We start from the raw sequence: 14497 nt of genomic DNA on the forward strand, positions 1-14497 counted from the left end.
TCGGCTCCCCGTCCCCCCCCCCGCCCCCGCCACATGTGGACGCGCCGCGAGGCCGCCGCCGGCCCTTCGCTCTCTCCTCCGGGCGCCGCGCCCGCCCCGCCTGCCTCCGAGGCACTGCGCCTCGCCGCTACGGGTCCCCCAGGGGAGCGTGGCGAGAGTGGAGTGCTGGGAGGCTGGGGCTCGTGGGTTCCTCCATCCCCTTCCCTGCGCGGTGAAGGCACGCGGCCGTGGGGTCCAGGACGAGCGTCTGCAGAGGAGCGGGATCTGGAAGGTGTGTACACCCGAGGGCCCTTCCCCAGACTGCATCCTCTGCAGCTTGCCGCCGCTGGGGCGCCTCCTCCCCCAGCCTTTCCCCATCGCCCTCTCTTCTGTTCTCAAAAGAGGGAGTCCAGCTTTGAGACACCTTTAATTCAAATTCGTTTTTAAAATGAACTTCCGAGTGGAGTGGAACCCACAGAAGCCCACGTGCATGGTATCTGTTTCACCGTCCACTGTGTGGGGACAACAGTGCCGCCCTTCCCGGAGGGAGATTGCCATTCCTCCCTACAAAAGGGGTGGGGTTCTTTGAGTAGTTTTGCCTCTAGTGGGGACAGATCTGTCAGCCGCCCACGTCCTCAGATACCACACGATCACGGCAAACATTTGGAGAAAGGGAAGGTTCTACTCCATTGCCAAAGCTAACTCTCATTACCAGGCTTGGGCCAGCTCTGAAAGCCCCAGGACCCAAAGAAAAGTTAACACTCACCGAGACCGACACAGCTACTAGAACGTGTGCATTTGAAAACAACAGCAAGGTATGATCAATACAATAACCACTAACTCAGATGCTAAACTTCCGAGGTTATCTGTCCCTTTGAACAAAAGCAGAAAAGGCTGAATGTGTGCACTAGAGCATTGATGTCCTAGGCCGAGGAGATAGCTCATCCGTGACTTCAAGTTGTCTCCCGGTCCCGTGTGCACATTGATATCCTGAGGTACTCACAACAGGAACAACAGCCCTTCTGGAAAAAGGTTAAGTAATGTGTAAACCGTTCCAATCGACAAACTTTTGTTAGATGCACCCATCTTTTTAAGGTTTATTATATAGTCGCTTTTTTAAAAAGCCATTTTATGGTAGTATGCCCATGTTATGTTTTATATAAAATGAAGACAAGTGATTTCATATGTCAACATATTATTCCAGACTTGATAACATATTGATAGCTCTTATCACAGTGTGGTGTGAAAGTTAAGCTTAGGAGCTGCCTGGTTTCCTTGCTAGGTCTCTGAGCCTTATTTTTTGCTTCTAACAGGCATAACAGTAGTTCTTATCTCCTAGGAGTGTTGTAAAGATTAAATGTGGTAATCCCTCTGAAGGTGAGCGGAGTAGTGGCACACAGGCAGAAGAGGAATCTGGTCTTTGGTTCCCCAAAGTTCAGCAGAGTTCCTGGGACCTTATAGGGAATCGATTAAATACTTGCTGGGAAAGAACCCTCTTGAGTTTATGTCTTTAAAAAATCCACACACATTTTAGCATTTGTATACACAAAAGGAAATTAGGGAGATAACATCCGTGCTCCCTCCCATCATTTCATCATTGGAAGCCCAAAATAAATGGGAAGCTGAATTGTCTGCTGTTTTAAATCACCCATGAGGCCAGTGATCAGCTGTACACAATGCCTCTGGCTCTCTCTCCTCAGACCCCAACACGTCTCTCAATAAAGTCAAAACCTGAATAATATTTTATCAGTGGTAATTTTCTAGTTTCAATAAGTGGGCTGTAGTTATGTAAAATGGTAACATTTGGGGAAGATGAGTAAAGAGTATCTGGAAACATTTTTTACTGTTTTTGCAAATTACTTGTAAATTTGAAATAATTTGAAGCTGAAAAAGGTTTTTAAAATTTTTTAATTAAAAAAATCAAAACCTAGGGGCGCCTGGGTGGCAGAGCGGTTAAGCGTCTGCCTTCGGCTCAGGGCGTGATCCCGGCGTTATGGGATCGAGCCCCACGTCAGGCTCTTCTGCTATGAGCCTGCTTCTTCCTCTTCCACTCCCCCTGCTTGTGTTCCCTCTCTCGCTGGCTGTCTCTGTCTCTGTCTAATAAATAAATAAATAAATAAAAATCTTTAAAAAAAAANAATCTTTAAAAAAAAAAAAATCAAAACCTAAAATTCTATCACAGATACACTCTTCCCTTGGATAATGCCAAATTATAGCNAATCTTTAAAAAAAAAAAAATCAAAACCTAAAATTCTATCACAGATACACTCTTCCCTTGGATAATGCCAAATTATAGCTTAAAATGAAGGTACTGAAGTTTCTAGCAGGCTGAGGTACTATGCTAAACCTTTGCCATCATGTGCATTTGTTTTAATGAGTTAATAAGAAAAAATGGCTCATTGAATGCTGTTTGAAGATGAAGATAGGCTAGAAATGTTGCTGTGATACTGGGAAATAAGGAGAAGGGAGAGAGAGAGAGGAAGACATTGAGATTGACAAAGACAAGTTTACCAGAGCAGAATATTATTAAATACATATATTTGCTTACCATTTCATAAGCTACCATTTTGGGAACTCTACACTAGGCTGTGGTGACTTAGAACTTCTCCTATAACAGTTATTTGTGTGCTGTGAGTACTTGTTTGAAGCCTGTCTTCCCTCATAGACGGTAGCGCCAGTCTGGGGGGAGTGGCACGTGGAGGGAGCGGTCTGCCTGGTTCACCACAGTGTTGCCAGCACCTGGCATGTTCTTCGTCTCATTGCCACTTCATAAATGAATGCCATGACAAGGTTAGCTTCTTGTACATATAGAATCTCATTTAATTCTCACAGCAACTTTATGAAATAGCTATTTTTCCCCGTCTTACAGATGAGGGAACTGTGACTTGGAGAGCTTAGGAAACCTGCTGAAGTTCACTCAGCTTGTGAACCCGGACTATTTTGACACTGACACCCTTGCTCTAACATTATGCATACTGTCTCTTGACTTTATTCCACTTCTGCTGGTGTGAATGGCTTGAATTGACTAGCATCCTTGGTGCCAGATATCAAAAGAAGAAAATATTTATTTTTGTAGAGAATTATTGAGGTTCAGTTAGATCTGGTTAAAGGCTCTGTATTACCTTGAATATTTGGGGTTCTCTCTTCTGAATTAATGCAGGGAGGAAATGGAATGCTATATGGAGCAAAAGCTCCATGATAGGGCAGGGGAAGGTACTGAGAATTAGGGTGTGCATGGGGAAGAAAAAGTCTTGCCTACTGCTTTGCACCCAGTGGGTGCTTAGTACATATCTAATGGATTTACTGGACTAAGTAATGAGTCTAATGGACTCAGCTCTCAAAAGCTGAATATTTTGCTTATTTGTACCATACCTTATTCCAAAAAAACTTTAAAAAGAGTTGAATATGATGAAATTTAAATCTTAGTTTGGGCAGCAAATTTACTAGTTATTTTCAATCTTATTTTATTTATTTTTATTTTTTGAAGATTTTGTTTATTTATTTGAGAGAGAGAGAGACAGAGAGTGCAAGCGGGTGGGGGGAGAAGTAGAGGGGGAAGGAGAGGGACAAACAGACTCTGTGCTGAGCACTGAGCTCTACACAGTGCTCCATCCCAGGATCCTGAGATCATGACCTGAGCTGAAGGCAGACTCTTAATTGCCTGAGGCCCCCAGGCGCCCCTTTATTTTATTTTTAATTGAAATATAGTTGACATAGAATATTAGATTAGCTTCAGGTGTACAAATAGTGATTTGACTTACACATTACAAAATGATCACGATAAGTATAGTTACCATCTGCCACCATATGAAGTTATTACAATATTGTCAACCACATTCTCTGTGTTGTATTTTACATCCCTGTCACTTACTTATTTTAAAACTGGAAGTATGTACCTCTTAATCCCCTTCACCTATTTTGCCTGTCCCCCTACCTCTCTGCCCTCTGGCAACCACCCTCTTGTTTTTCGTATATACGGATCTGCTTCTGTTTTGTTTGTTTGTTTTGTTTTTTAGAATCGCCATATAAGTGAAATTATATGGTATGTGTCTTTCTCTGTTTGACTTATTTTACTTGGCATAATTCTTTCTAGGTCCATCCATGTTGTCACAAATAGCAAGATACATTATTCTTTTCTATGACTGAATGATATTTGTGTTTGTGTAACACAGCTTCTTTATCTGTTCATCTCTCAGTGGACATTTAGGTTGCTTCCATATCTTAGCTATTGTAAATAATGCTACATGAACATAGGAATGCATATATCTTTTTAAATTAGTGTTTTTGTTTTCTTTGGATAAATATCCAGAAGTGGAATTGCTGGATCGTACCATAGTTCTCAGTTTTTATTAAGATTTTATTTCTAAGTAATCTCTACATGGGGCTTGAACTTACAACCCTGAGATCAAGAGTCACGTGCTCTACTGACTGAGCCAGCCAGGAGCCACCGTAGTTCTATTTTTAATTTTTTGAGGAACCTTCATACTGTTTTCACAGTGGCTGTACCAATTTATATTCTCACCAGTGGTGCACAAGGGTTCCCTTTTATCCACATCCTTGTCAACACTTACTATTTCTTATCTTTTTAATAATAGCCATTCTGATGGGTGTGAAGTGATACTTCATTGTGGTTCTAATGTGCATTTCGGGATGATTAGTGATGTGGAGGAACTTTTCATGTGTCTCTTGGCCATCTGGATGTCTTCTTTGGAAAAGTGTCTATTCAGGTCCTCTACCCATTTTTTTAATTGAATTGTTTGTTTTTTTAGTGTTGAGTTGTGTAAGTTCTTCATATACTAATCCCTTATCAGATATATCATTTGCAAATACCTTCTTCATTCGGTAGGTGACCTTTTCGTTCTGTTGGTGGTTTCCTTTGCTGTGCAGAAGCTCTTTAGCTTGATGTAGTCCCATTTGTTATTTTTGCTGTTGTTGCCCGTGCCTGGAGAGACAGACCAAAAAAAATATTGCTAATACTGATGTCTAAGAGCGTACTGCCATGTTTTCTTTTAGGAGTTTTACGGTTTCAGGTCTCGCATTTAGCTCTGTAATCCATTGTGAGTTCATTTTTTTGTATGGTGTGAGAAAAGGGCCCCGTTTTCCCAGCACTGTTTATTGATGATACTGTTTTTTCCCCGTTGTATATTCTTGTCTCCTTTGTTGTAGAGTAATTGACCATATAATTGTGGGTTTATTTCTGAGCTCTCTGTTTTATTGTATTTTTTTTTAAAGATTTTATTTATTTATTTGACATAGACAGAGACAGCCAGTGAGAGAGGGGACACAGCAGGGGGAGTGGGAGAGGAAGAAGCAGGCTCATAGCGGAGGAGCCTGATGTGGGGCTCGATCCCAGAACGCCGGGATCACGCCCTGAGCTGAAGGCAGATGCTTAACCGCTGTGCCACCCAGGCGCCCCTCTCTGTTTTATTGTATTGATCTGTGTATCTGTTTTTGGGTTAATACCATACTGTTGTGATTACTGTAGCTTAGTAATATAGTTTAAAATCTGGGATTGTGGTGTGCCTGGGGGGCTCAGTCAGTTGAGCATCCAACTCTTTATTTTCGGCTCAGGTTATGATCTCAGGGTCATGGGATCAAGCTGGCTCCAGGCTCAGCCCAGAGTCTGCTTGTCCCTCCCTGTTCCCCTCACTCCCCCACCCCCGATGGTGCGTGCATTCTCTCTGTCTCTCAAATAAATAAAATTTGGGATTGTGATACCTCAGCTTTGTTCTTCTTTCTCAGTTTGCCTTGGCTATTTAGGATTATTTGTGGCTCCATATACATTTTAGTATTTTTTGTTCTAGTTCTATGAAAAATGCCATTGGTATTTTGATAGGGATTGCATTGAATCTGTAGATTGCTTCCTTTGGGCAGTATGGACATTTTAATAATATTAATTCTTCCCAATCCATGAACACAGTATGTCTTTCCATTTGTTTGCGTCATCTTCCATTTCTTTTATTAGTGTCTTGTATTTTTCATAGCATAGGTCTTTCATTTCCTTGGTTAAATTTATTCCTAAGTATTTTATTCTTACTGATGCAACTGTAAATAGGATTGTTTTCTTCATTTCCCTTTGTTCTAGTACATTATTAGTGTACAGAAATGCAGCTGGTTTCTGTATATTCACTGGTTTGTATCCTACAACTTTACTGAATTCATTTATTAGTTCTGATAGTTTTTTTGGTGAAGTCTTTAGGGTTTTCTATATATAGTGTTTATCGTTTGCAGTTATTGACAGTTTTATTTCTTCCCTAGTAATTTGGAACCCTTTTTCTTTTCTGTGTCTGATTGCAGTGGCTAGGACTTTCAGTACTGTGTTGAATAAGAGTGACCAGGGTGGGCATCCTTATCTTGTTCCCAATCTTAGAGGAAAAGCTTCTAGCTTTTCACCATTGAGTATGATGTTAGCTTCCATTTGTTATAAATGGCCTTTAATGATGTTGAGGTGGTATACCATCATTTTGCCATAGTCTAATCATTAGAAACAAGTCGCTAAATCCAGTCCACGCTTAATGCGAGGGTGTTAACAGGGTGTTAATATCAGTAGGCAGTGGCCACTTCGGATCATTTTCACCTACCAGTCTGCTCATGGAGGTGTTGTAGGTTGAAGTGATATAACTTGTGTAAGGTAATACACATGGTTTCAGACTCTTAGCACGAAAGCAGAGCTGATTATCATTATTGTTCACAGCGGCATCCGTTACTCACATCCATTTTTCTCTTTGACTTAGTGTCATATCAAGAACCAAAGAACGGCATTTACACCAAAGCTGCTGGCTGGCCAGTGTAGCAGGCAGTCGTCATAAGGAAATAGGTATCTTCTCAAATGAGATAATATAGGAGAGCCTAATAAAGGAATTATTTACAGAGGTGTTTAGGAAGAGGAACAAGGGATGGTACCATGCTCCAGGGCTAAAAGAACAGGGAGCCATTACTACTCCTAAGCCTGAAGGTGAGGGAATATTAACCAGAGCCAGGAGAGGGAAGCTGCAGTTCCAGCAGAGAGCTCCTGGCAGGAGCTGTGACCTTCGGAAGAACAAGGTGCCAAGTCACAGTGACCCAGTGGAGTGAGACTAGAGGAATAAATACCAACTTTACTCCTCTCCTGGCAGTGCCTCCCATCATCTGAGCCCAGTCAGGAGCCACAGGACAAGGAAACCCACCATCTTGCCCGTACAGGTCAGCCCCCCAGGACTGGAGGGGTGAATGGAAAATATCCAGCCTGGACAGGCACAGCTATTCACCAATGGGATATTTTCTGGGAACATGACACTATGGTCTCTTCACATAAAAGAGGAACTGAAAGGCAGTTACTTGGGGCACCTGGGTGGCTCAGTCAGGTAAGCGTCTGCCTTTGGCTTGGGTCATGGGATCAAGTCCCGCATTGGGCTCCTTGCTCAGCAGGGAGCCTGCTTCTCGCTCAGCCTCTGCCTGCCACTCCCTCTGCTGTGCTCTCTCTCTCTCTCTCTCTCTCTCTCTGACAAATAAATTAAAAAAAAAAAAAAAAAAGGGCAGTTACTTAATCCTGAGTTTCCAGAATAGGAGTCAGGGAAGGGTGGTGGCAGGGAGCATGGCTCCAGAGGAGTTTGATTCAATTTTGGTTTATGGTGCCCCCGAGGAGCTTTCATTTGGGCCAGTGAGGAAGGTACAAGGATTTAAATTTATAGCTGGTAGGTGGGCCCAGAGTGTGTGTCTCGGGAAGCTCATGCAGGCTGTAAGTTTTATTTATTCAGGGAATAAACTTAATGCCATGGAAGGTGTTTGTTCTGCTCACACTGTCTGATGACTCTGACTGATGAGTAAACCTTGCTGTATTGGCCAGGTACCAGCTCAGTTACTGATGAAGACCTTAGGTGCTTCCAAAGGCAAATGGTTTTCTAAACATCATTCTCCTCCCATTATAATGATCCAGGAATTTCACTTCAGTGAGACAAGGCAGTGTAGCTGGGGAAGTGGAACCTTAATACCAGACCCAGAAAGTGGGGTGAACCCAGAGACTCAGGGTGGGCCTGTCTCTGCATTTGCAAGGAGTCCCTGTGGGAGTCTGGGCAACTGTGAATGCTTGTTTCCATGCTTTCAGCCTGCTGAAGTGGGGGACACTGGAAGGGGGCAGGAAAGGCTAAATTTATTTCACTAATGTCTTTATTTTTTTTTAAAAAAGTGCTTTATGAAGATGCTGTTAAAATATGATCTGGAAGACAACTCTTTAAAGGGTGACGGGGTGCTTGCTAAAATAGCCCAAGAGTGGGTTTTTTTTTTCAAATCTTTTTTTTAAGATTATTAGAGAGAGAGAGTAGCTGGAGGGGCAGAGGGAGAGGGAGACGATCTTCAGCAGATTCCCCACTGAGCAGGGAGCCTGACACCAGGCTCAGTCCCAGGACCCTGCCATCATGACCTGAGCTGAAATCAAGAGTTGGACGTTTAACTGACTGAGGCTGTCTAAAACCAACAGGTATTTAGAAATGTTCCCATCATCTAGTGGTTTAGTTTTAAAGAAAATAAACAAGTTTACTACCTATAAAAACTCTTATATCTGTATACTTTAAAAACTTGGAGAGGAATTTTGAATCTGATTGAAATCTTCCAGTCAAAGTGTTATAGACGAAAGAGGACATCTGGGCCCTTTATTAAAATTATAAAATGTATGAGCTTCTAATAAGCTTGTATGAGTAAATGATTGACTTCAGGAGGAGAGAAATTTACCAGCCAAATTTCGTAAAGATCTTTACATAACAGGTGAATGGGACTGAAAAACTAATTGTGATTTCCTGAATACACCCATTGCTGCCCTTCCCCCCGTAGCCACTAACCTTTGTGAGGCCTCATCTTCTGCTGTGCCAGTCAGGTGCTTCAGAAGCAAGGCGTGGACTTAGAACTGGACCCTCAAATCCACTTTTTCCACAAAGGATTAACTGGCGTTTTAAAAAATAATAGAGCCAACAGAAGATCATGGCTGCCAGGGGTGATGGGAGGGGACAGGGATGAATAGGTGGAGCACAGAGGATTTTTAAGGCAATGAAATTATTCTATATGATACTGTGATTGTGAATACATGTTATACATTATGGAAGCCCGTGGAATGTGCAACATGGAGTGAAGCCTAATGTAAACTATGGACTTAAGTTAATAAGAATGTATCAAGAGTGACTCATAATTTTATAGGAAATGCAGCACACTTATATGAGATGTTATTAATAGGGGCCACTGGGAAGGAGAAAGTGTTGAGCAGGTACATTGGAACTCTTTGTACTTTTTTACTTGATTTTTCTGAAAACCTAAAACTGCTCCCCAAACTAAAGTCTATTAATTTTTTTAAGTGAGGCGTATTTAATTCTAGCCCTCTTAGAACATTTTCATTTTTTAGTGAGAGCAAAAATGTACCATTAATAGAACATTAAAAAATATTGTTTAACTCATTTACTTTAATTTGTATTTGTATATATTTAATAATGTCCATAACAGATTATTACAGTAATATATAATGATAATCTGTAAGTAAATCAATCTCAATTTATTGGCGGGTTGCACCTGCAGACATTTTTATTGATACTATGCACATTTCAAATGTTTGTTGCTGTCTGGACGGGTGCTTTCCCATGGAGAAAGTAAGCTTCAGCTGGCTCAGTGAATCCTGGGCTGTGACTTGATTAGCACCCTGGGGCGGGGGGTGGGTGCTGGGGGATGATTTACTGAGGCTGCCTTCCTGGGGGCGGAGGCAGCACCAGCCAGGCGGCATAAAGTAGGGGGAGCCTGGCTGAGCAGCAGCTGTGGTAGGGGCTGAGGGACTTGGTTTATGTGGTGAGCTTCAAAGAACTTATCAAGTGATGGGGCGTTGGTGGGGGGGCGTGGGCACGGAGCCTGGAAGAGCAGGTCCTCTGGCTGCAGGGGAAGATGAGACTGGCTTAAATGTGCTGTTAATCAAGGAGGTAAGCACTGGCGGACCCCAGGAGGGTCAGAAAAGCTTTAGAATGCATAGATATTGTCAGCAAGGTCAGCAGCACTGTGGGGCCTGCCAATTCCTGTAATCACCAGCTTCGTATCAAGGGTGTCTGGAGCGATAAGACCCTGCAGGCTGCGGGCTGGGCTGGAGAGAATGGGTGTGGGGGGCCGGTGGGGACTGTGGGGTCCAGCGAGGAAGGAAGGAAGCAGCTCCTGCTTCCGTACTCACCACAGAATCGAGCTAGAAAATGAAACAGCCACTTCCTGGCCTGTGGAAAGAGGGTGTTTCCGGGGCGTCCACCAGTTAGACAAAACCCCCAAGTGTGTCCTTCTCCTCATACCTGAAATCCTGATTTCCCCTGAGACGGTGTCGCATCAGGTAGAGAAGTGGTTGCACATGTCTTGGCAGAACTTTTTTTCACACTATATTGTGCGGAGTACTGAGTATGTAAACAGAGGCACAGAGGCTGTGGTGGCAGTGGAGACTGCAGGGTGGGAGTGCTCGGCTTCCGAAATGGACTATCGGGTAGGATTTGAGAACGACTGCCTGGAGAAGCAAGTCGGAGCTCCTTGATGTGGCATTCAGGACCTCCTTGACATTACCCTTATTTTGTTCTTCCGTCTTGTTTTGGCCACTCCTTGCTTTCTGTTTTATGCCCCGAAGTATAAGATACCTGAGTCGTCTGTGCTTCTGTGCTTTTGCTCATGCTGTTGCTCCTGCTTGGAATTCCTTTGCACTGGCTGCCTTTGACCCAGTCTTCAGAATTCATTTGTGATAGTATCTCCTCTGATGCCTGCCCCTACAGTGCCCTTGATGCGCCTACATCTGAGAAGTTCCCTCTCTCTACTGAAATTCCTCCTGTATCTGTTACCCCCACCAAGCTGTAAACTTCCCAAGGGCAGGAATCTGAGGAATCTCTGAGTCCTCCGTCCCCATCCCCCCATCCCCATCCTGCACCTGACTTAACTGATGCAATTGTTTGAGCATTATCTGCCATCAGTTTAGAATTCAAAGGTTCCGTTCTGGGAAGCCAGTTTGAGAAGAGAAGGGAGGCATGCTTAATAAAGAAGGGAGGAACTCGATACCGGAGAGGAGAGGGGGAGAGTAGCTGGGGACCAAGGGCTCGGGGCAGGAAAACCATGGAGTCACTGAAAGTTCACATCAGGTCTTGGGCTTGAGTAGTCGGCACCAGGGCTGCTGAATCAAATCAGTGGTAAGTAACTGGGAAGATATACTCTGGTCTGCAAGGACAGGGCTCCCCTGGAGCTCTGGAGGCCTCTAGATTACCTCTCCTGATGCTACAGGCCTCCAAGGATTCTAACCAGCATAATGGACTTTGAAAAGGGAAACAGCTGAGCTAGGCAAGCTAGTTCAAGTCCCTGAGGGATGATGCTGGCTTGGTTAAGGACTCCTTCAGTTCTGTCTGAAGGAAGACCTCTCTCACTGGAATCACTTGCTTGAGGTTAAGGGAGGGCCAGGGGAAGAGGCACTGGATTTTGTGTTATGAGGCCTTGCTTTACAACATTGAACACTCTCCACCTGAGCGTTGTCCACAGACAACATGAGCTCGCAATGCTTCCACTTCTCTGCTTTGCAGGCACCTTGCAAGAACAAGTGGGGCCAGCTCTGTGACTTTGAGCAAGTGCTTTGGAACTCCTCAGTTTCCTCATGTGTAAGATGGGGCCTCAGTTTCCTCATGTGTAAGATGGGGACCCTAATCGTACCCTACTTCATTTAATAGTAAGCTCTTTATACAGGGCCTGGTACAGAATAAGCTCAATGAAAATTGGCTAAAATGATACTGCTAACACGCGGAGTCATTTGGAAATGCTTAGTTGAGGATAAAACAGCTGAACCACCAAGAGGCGAGATAGCATAAGGCCTCGTTACTTAAAGCATGACCTGTGGACAAGCAGCGTCGGCATCTCATGAGACCCCAGCAGAGTTTGGGGCCCAGCCCCTGACATGCTGAGTCTGAACCCGCAGTTGAACAAGACTCCCCAGGTGATTCATGCGCATGTTAAAAGTCAGGAAGAGCTGCCGTAGAAGCACTGACCTATCTGCCACTTGCTCATTGTGTCACTTGGACAAGTTCCCTAACTTCCCCGTGTTTGTCATCTGTGCAACCCTAGCTCACGGGGTCATGGTGGTGCTTAAATGACCATATACTGGCAGCCTTGGAGGGCTCCCACACATGGTAAATGCTGTTCAGTGTTCGCTCTCTCTGCTCTCCAGCCCCAGGATTGTGCCACCTTGGCCCCTTACAGAGCCTCACTCCTGGGCCTGGGTTCAGCTCCCAGACCATCAGGTTCACATTCCAGCTCCCGCGCCTGGAGCAAGGTCTGCCTGCGCCATGTAGACCGTCACTTCCGTGTTCCAAGGCCCAGTTTCCATGTGTTACAACTGTGAAAAGGCTGTGCCCCACCCTTGGGGATACTGCAGCATAGGGTGAGACGTGCAGCACCAGGCGGGCTGAGGCTAGTGCTTCCGGCACACGTCAGCTTGATCAGTGGGCATGTACTGATGAGAGCCACATGTCAGACTCAAGTGTGTCCCTGTCCCACGGGAGTTCTCTGCCTCTTGCTGCCCACCCAGCAAGGGCAGGACCTTCCCAGGCTAGAACTCTGGTCCTGAGGAGGCCAGGACGCACTGTTACAGGCAAAAGAGGGAGCGAAGGCAGGCTGGGCCAGGTGAGTAAAGTGGCCTGCCCCCTCCCCAGGCGACTTACCTGGTTCTCCAGTAGACCCGGAGCCCAGGGAGGGTAGGGCCACCTCTGTCTAGCTCGCCACCAAGTTTAGTGAGTGTCTAGTGTTTTGCCTGCCGCACAATAAGTGCATATTCTAGGTGTGCTGTGTGAATACATAAAAGAGGAATACTGGAGTTAGAAGCATCGTGGCCAGAGGGGAACCCTTCCCCATCCTCTGTCTTCCTTAGGCAGCCAAACTGCCGTGTTAGGACTGAAGGAGAGACAACAGTGTTCTCCCTGGCTCCTTGTTGCCTCTGACACCATCTCTCCTCACAGTTCCTCTTGGTAACCGTGGTGTCACCACAGGAAACAAGTCCTTTTTTAAAAAAATTATGTAAATTCCAGTTAACAGTTTAACAGTTTCAAGTACCATTTAGCGATTCAACGCTTCCATACAACACCCAGTGCTCATTGCAACAAGTACCCTCAATCCCCATCACCCTGTTCGAGAAGCATGTCCTTTTAAGGTATGAACGGTCTTCCCAGACCCCAGCTGGGTTTTCTCTGTGAGGTTAGCGGAAATCCTGCATCTATTTCAGCTGAACTTGAGTGGTGGGTGGGCAGAACCCATTGCTTGGAGAAGCTTGTGCATAACTTTGATTCTAAGTCCTAAAGGGACCATGACTATAGTCAAGGGGGTGAGCCCCTGTGGAAGTTGGGGACCTCTGTTTATACCAGCTCTTAAAGGGGAGGTCTATGCCAGGAAGGGCTTTGAGTTGGCCAGACCTGCCCATGAATCCTGGTGCTGCTGCTTCCTTGCTTCCTGTGTGACAGTAAGCCACTTAGTTATTTCTTCTGAGAGTTGTTTTGTCTGCAAAATGAAGATAATAAAATCTCCTTGCATAAGGCTGTCATGGGAATTGAAATTAAAGTGGAAGAGCCATTGTAAGTATGTGAGGTCAGACACTTGAGGGCATAAGTGGGGGTGCTGTGAATAATCCCACAGGATCACCAGCGCGCACACACTGTCCCGGACAAAGCGGCCCATACGGTCTCCCTAATTAAAGGGCACGTGCCGGGTGCTCAGTGAGTGAGAGTATCATTCTGATTGTTACATCTGCTTAAGATAGGATTGCCAGATTTAGCAAAGAAAGCCTGTCTGAAATATTGCATGGACTGTACTTACACCAAATTATTTGTTGTTTCTCTGAAATTCCAATTTAAGTGGATATATTGTACTTTATCTGGCAACTCTTGTTTAAGAGCACAGGGGTCACAGGAAGTTAATGATAAAATGATACAACTAAGCCCACAAAGGGCTTACCTCCTGGAAACAAACTGTCTCACTGGCACTTCTCTCCCCACTAGTTGCTGGTGCTCTTTTGAGGCTGGTTTTTGGCCAAGAGGAAGAGGACCTGGCATGAGGGTGAGGGAGGTGGTGGAAGGGATGGAGGGCCTGGGGAAACTGGAGGGAAAGGGGACTAAGAGCCCTGTGGAGGAACAAGTGAGGACCCCCCTTAGATTTCAGGGCCTGGAGGTTAGTTTAAGAGATTAAGGACAGAACCATCCCTATGGGGAGAAGGATGAAGAGGAGATTGGAAAGCTAAGGGTCCAGATGATAAGTTGCATTTTCAGTGCCATGAAGGTGGGTGGATAGTGACTGGTGACTGACACAAAGATTTGGGTGTCGTCCTTCTGAAACCTGACGTTCTCAGGACAAGTTACTCACCTGGAGTGCTCAGAGGAGCCTAGCGGGTCTTTTTCTTCACCTTCTCTTTTTTTTCAGCTCAACGATGATTTAAGAGCTTTCTCTCTCCTGTTGTGTGAGAAAAGTTGGTGAGAACAGGAGGGAGAGGAGCCACAGCCACCTGCACACTAGGCCATACATG

At 44.9% G+C, this 14497-nt stretch overlaps 1 long non-coding RNA gene across 2 annotated transcripts in view; it reads left to right on the forward strand.

The window, feature by feature from the left end:
• The first annotated feature begins 33 nt into the window (after positions 1-33).
• LOC117801098 overlaps positions 34-14497 on the forward strand; it is a 63587-nt gene continuing 49123 nt past the window's right edge. For both annotated transcript variants that reach the window (XR_004623498.1, XR_004623497.1), the window contains exons 1-2: positions 34-271; positions 695-794. This is a non-coding gene — a long non-coding RNA (uncharacterized LOC117801098). The remainder of the gene's footprint in view (positions 272-694; positions 795-14497) is intronic.

Source organism: Ailuropoda melanoleuca, chromosome 2 (genome assembly GCF_002007445.2).
Source record: "Ailuropoda melanoleuca isolate Jingjing chromosome 2, ASM200744v2, whole genome shotgun sequence".
NCBI classification, from domain to species: Eukaryota; Metazoa; Chordata; class Mammalia; order Carnivora; family Ursidae; genus Ailuropoda; species Ailuropoda melanoleuca.